The sequence below is a fragment of the Chiloscyllium plagiosum genome, chromosome 5, assembly GCF_004010195.1.
Source record: "Chiloscyllium plagiosum isolate BGI_BamShark_2017 chromosome 5, ASM401019v2, whole genome shotgun sequence".
NCBI classification, from domain to species: domain Eukaryota; kingdom Metazoa; phylum Chordata; class Chondrichthyes; order Orectolobiformes; family Hemiscylliidae; genus Chiloscyllium; species Chiloscyllium plagiosum.
In genome coordinates this window covers 95524833-95530180 of record NC_057714.1, presented here as the reverse complement: position 1 = coordinate 95530180, position 5348 = coordinate 95524833, and the positions used below count along the sequence as shown (strand labels likewise).

Genomic DNA, 5348 nt, shown 5'->3' with positions numbered 1-5348 from the left:
CTCCCCAGCAGTTCTAGCAAATTTCCCTGCCAGTATATTAGTCCCCTTCCAATTTAGGTGCAATCCGTCCTTCTTGTACAGGTCACTTCTACCCCAAAAGAGATTCCAATGATCCAAAAATGTGAATCCTTCAAACAGCATACCTGTTTGAAATGGGTATATCCACAAAAGACTCTTTCCCTAGGTGCCGACCTCTCTTACCCTTCCTGGAGTTAACCCATCTATGTGACTATACCTGAGACTTTCCCCCCTTCCTATAACTGGCATCCATCACATACTGTTGCTGTTGCAAGTTCCTCATCGCTTCCATCTGTCTCTCCAACCGATCCATTCGATCTGATAAGCTTCGCATCCAACAGCATTTATGGCAGATATAATCTGCAGTAACCCTTAAACCTTCTTTAAACTCCCACATCTGACAAGAAGTACATATCACTGCAAAGGCCATTTTTGCTCCTTCACAATCTACAGACCCAGAAAATAACACCGTCTTATTCCTCTACAAAACACTGCACCGGGTTAACGTAAGAGCACTGCTGCCTCACAGAGCCTGAGACCCGGGTTCAATTCCCGCCTCAGGTGACTGACTATGTGGAGTTTGCACGTTCTCCCCGTGTCTGCGTGGGTTTCCTCCGGGTGCTCCGGTTTCCTCCCACAGTCCAAAGATGTGCAGGTCAGGTGAATTGGCCATGCTAAATTGACCGTAGTGTTAGGTAAGGGATAAATGTAGGGGTATGGGTGGGTTGCGCTTCGGCGGAGCGGTGTGGACTTGTGGGGCCGAAGGGCCTGTTTCCACACTGTAAGTAATCTAATCTAATCTAATCCATGTCTTATATTTTAAGATTATTCAAGAGATTTAACTCCAAAAACATATAATCAAGAAATAACCCACTGTACTCACAAATACAGCCTTTCTCTTGTACAGACTTAAAACAACAATTAACTTATCTGATTCTGTGTTGTGAACTTCGCCCAAACCGGTTCCTCCAAGTTTAGTTGTGAAATTCACTGTTTGTTAATTTTCCCAGATGCACTCCAGTGTCCAGCGACACATGAATTCAAATACAGAAAAGGCAGTAACTGTGCAGGTTCTCTCTCTCTCTGTCTCTCTCTCCTGCACTGTCCTCACCATGTGCTTCCTTTGTCTGTTCTTCTCCCTTTTAAAACTGCTGTAGTTTGACATTTTTTTCCAAAGTTCCAAAACAATGCAACAGCATATAAAACAGTAATTGCTGCTCCTGGAATTCGAGGAAATCACCTCCAGCACCTAAAATACCTCAAAAAAAAAAGGAGCAGCTCTTACAGCCAGAAATTTTTCCAGTCCTCTATCTTGGATGTTTGTGAGAGAGTGTGTGTATGTGTGTGAATGTGAGTATAAAGGGGTATAAGTTGGTGAGAGGGTACATGTCTGAGTCTGGGAGTGTATGTGTGAGCATATGGGAGAGGGTCTGCATGAGTGTGTGGGTCTGTAGGACTGTGTGTGTCTGTAGGACTGTGTGTGTGCATATAGTGCAATTGGGTCACCTTAGTATGACATGAACCCAAGGCCCCGGTTGAGGCCATCCCCATGGGGGCCAAACTTGGCTATCAGTCTCTGCTCGGCCACATTTTATTGTTGCCTGTCCCAACGTCCGCCTTGGAGGACGGTCACAACAATCCATAATTTCAATGTATAATTTCAGTTGCATCACACTGTAAACTTTTGCTATAAATTCTGCTTCTTACGATCTTACACTCCACAACCATCTGATGAAGGACCAGTGCTCCGAAAGCTAGTGCTTCCAAATTAACCTGTCAGACAGTAACCTGGTGTTGTGTGAGTTTTAACTTTGTACACCTTAGTCCAACAATGGCATCTCCATATCATTCCTCGTAAATGTTTTGTCAGTAATGTTCAAAGTAAATAGACATTCAAAGATCCAGATAAATTCTTTAAGGAATATTGTGGTTAATAATATCAGCAGTGGCAGATGTGTTTAATGTATTTTTCGCATCCGTCTTAATAAATAACATATGTTTAGATTAGCATTACATGTGTTAAACTAAACATCTCAAAAGCATGCCCAGAGAACACACAGAGCAGATGGATACCTCTCAACTGGGGTTTAGAGAATAAATAGATTTGATTTATAATACTGCATTATACTTTAGGATTTCCTCAAATTACCTGAAAACTAGAAATTTATTAATTTGGTTCTGATAAGAAAATAAAAAAAGAAAAATATGAGGATATTAGACTGTTTAGTGTGAGTCAGATATAAGCCATAACAGTTGGGAGCATTTTATAGATATTCTGTAAAAGACCTTAAGGAAACAAACATAGTTTTACAGCCCAACTTAGAAGATTATCAAGATTCTTTGAGGAGCTAAGCAATTTTAATAAATAAACTAGATTGTTTCGTTTAAATTGTAATTCCAAACCAAAAATATTAAGTTCAATATTAGCAATTGTCATGCAAGGCTAGAGAGTATAAATTCATGCTCTTTGTACAAGAGTGAGTTGAACTAACTCCTATTAATGACAGTATAAAAGTGTGGCACTGGAAAAGTGCAGCATCCTTGGATGCTGCCTGACCTGCTGTGCATTTCCAATGCCATACGTTTTGACTCCGATCTCTAGCATCTGCAATTCTCACTTTCTCCTATTAATAATATACTGGCAAACAAAACTAAATGATCAAGTATGTCTTTGGACATTTGTCATACCCAGTGAAAGCATATCCTCTTCAGAAGCTTAAACATGAACTCTGTTCAGCATATAATATTCTGGAACAGCCTCTCGTTTCCTAAATGGGTTACTAAAGTGGTTGCCAAGGGAGGATGACTTTTGAAAATTCAACCCATATCACCTGAAGATTCCAGAAAGTTCCTTGTTTAACCATCCTTTGCTTTGAAGGTACTCTCAATGGAAAAACAAACCCAGACAGAATCCTTCTGGGATTGAAACCTGACATGGTTTGTGGTTTGCTCCAAATTCAAAATCAATAGATTTCCAGACTTCAACTTTCCCAATCAATAAACATGACCAAAGGAGACTGTAAAGGACACAGACCATGAAATAAGTGCAAAGATTCCCCCATCCATGCTCTATTACGCAATAATGGCTTTGAGTCTTCAAATCATGCTGGGCAAATAATAAAAGCTTTGATCTGCACCAAATTGATTATCACTACAGAACAAAGAGAAATATTAGTCTGCAAAGAGCACCCAAAGCAGAATATCAGTTGGAGAACAGGGCAGCTACACTGTTGCTGTTTTAAAATTGGTGGCTTTCACATTGTAATATAATTCCAGCCTTATTCCTATTTTACTTGTAAAGGAACTTGAGACTTCCTGGCCAGAAAAACTACAGGTGACTAATCCGCTGAACATCCAAATCCGAACGGAATGTTGCAATAATCCTGATCTTTGACTCCAGATATTGAACACACATAAACTATCACTTTGGATGAAGATACTGCCCTCAACAGAACTTACAACAGTTGTTTTCACTTCAATGAAAGAAACACATGAACTACGAACTTTTGTCTAAAGCTTGTAAAAGTACATTATTCTCTTGAACTGTGTGCATATGCATGTATGCATGTTTGCTGCTAGTTTTTTTCTTAATAACTCTTTCATAATATCTGACTATTGCTTGCTAGGCTATTGCTCATTGCCCAGAAGTCAGAAAGTCAGTTACTCATTGTAGTGTTCCAAGCATCTGACCTGCTCTTGCCACTTTATTTACCTGACTAGTTCAGTTTCCAGTCAGTGAAACGCCAGGATGTTAATAGTGGGGGATTCAGCGATGGTGATACTATTGAATGTCAACGGATGATGATTACATTTTGTCTTTCTGGACATAGGTAGTATCAGGCACTTGTGTAGCATGATTGCTACTTCCAACTCTCCATGATATTGTTTTGGTCTTGTTGCACTTCAACATATCTTTCTTCAGCATGTGAAAAGTCGCAAATGATGCTTAACATGGTGCAATCTCACCCTAGCATTGAGCTAAACAAGCTATTTCTGTTATTACAGCTAAATATCATCTTTGCCATCTTTATTCCAACTAAAAATCCATGGCCTGTCCAACAGAGCACTTTGCTTTTTTTTTAATCTGCTGTGGCCTTCTTCTTGATTAACCTCTTTGTGTGGATAGAAATTTGATTTCTTGGGGCTCTTCTGAATTATGTAACAGTAGTGTGATCGATAAAGGATTTACTTTTAATAAGTGGGTACTGACTGTGTCTGTGAGTTCATACCTTCTCTCACTTAAAGGGACCACGACCACTTCCTGCTTCTAATTTCTCTGTTTTCTTTTAATTACTGGATTTGCAGCGTTCCCTGTGACGTAAGATTATTCATCTTTGATCTTTTTACTTCTATTTCTTTATTCATGACTCATGCACCTGTTCATCTTATGGGCTTTCAATGTCCTGTTATGAGCTGATTTCTCCTGGAAGGAGAGAAAGGGAGGAATTGAGAGAGATGAAAGTTGGTCTGATGACATGGTTTTGTCTGCTGTCCCTCTTGGAAAAGGAATCCCTTTGTTTACACCATTCCCTTGGCTACGACCTCCTGGCTCTTATCAGAGCATCAAAGTGGCATCTTGTCTTTCTCCGACATCTTATGGAAACATCCTTCAGCTTGCGGAGTCAAAATCCTGGAATTCTCTTCTTAACAGCATTGGGGATCCATTATACTGAATGGACTACAGTGGCTCAAGAAGGCAGTTCACCACCATTTTCTCACAGACAGGCAGGAATGGTCATTGAATGCTGGCCCAGCCAGTGATGCCTAAATCTCATGGAAAAAGGTAGGCACCAAGATGCTGACTGGCCTAATCTTGCTCCTGTATGCTCTTATATTGGATGCATGTGACCAGCAGGGATTGGTGCTGGATCCGCTGCTTTTTGTCATTTATATAAATAATTTGGATGTGATGTAAGAGGTATGGTTAGTACATTTTTACACAGAGAGTGGTTTGTGTGTGAATGAACTGCCAGAGGAATTGGTGGATGCAGTTACAAAAGACATTTGGCTAAGTACATGAATGGAAAGGTTTGAAGAGATATGGGCCAAATGCAGGTGGGACTAGATTAGACTGAGAACATGGTCAGCATGAACTACATAGAACATAGAACATAGAAGAATACAGCGCAGTACAGGCCCTTCGGCCCTCGATGTTGCGCCAATCCAAGCCCACCTAACCTACACTAGCCCACTATCCTCCATATGCCTATCCAATGCCTGCTTAAATGCCCATAATGAGGGAGAGTCCACCACTGCTACTGCAGGGCATTCCATGAACTCACGACACGCTGAGTAAAGAACCTACCCCTAACATCTGCCCTATACCTACC

At 40.6% G+C, this 5348-nt stretch overlaps 1 long non-coding RNA gene across 3 annotated transcripts in view; it reads left to right on the top strand.

Annotated features, from left to right (window-relative positions):
- Window positions 1–3573, top strand: part of LOC122550362 — a 73882-nt gene extending 70309 nt beyond the window's left edge. For all 3 annotated transcript variants that reach the window (XR_006311824.1, XR_006311823.1, XR_006311825.1), the window contains one exon: window positions 3320–3573. This is a non-coding gene — a long non-coding RNA (uncharacterized LOC122550362). The remainder of the gene's footprint in view (window positions 1–3319) is intronic.
- The last annotated feature ends 1775 nt before the right edge of the window (window positions 3574–5348 follow it).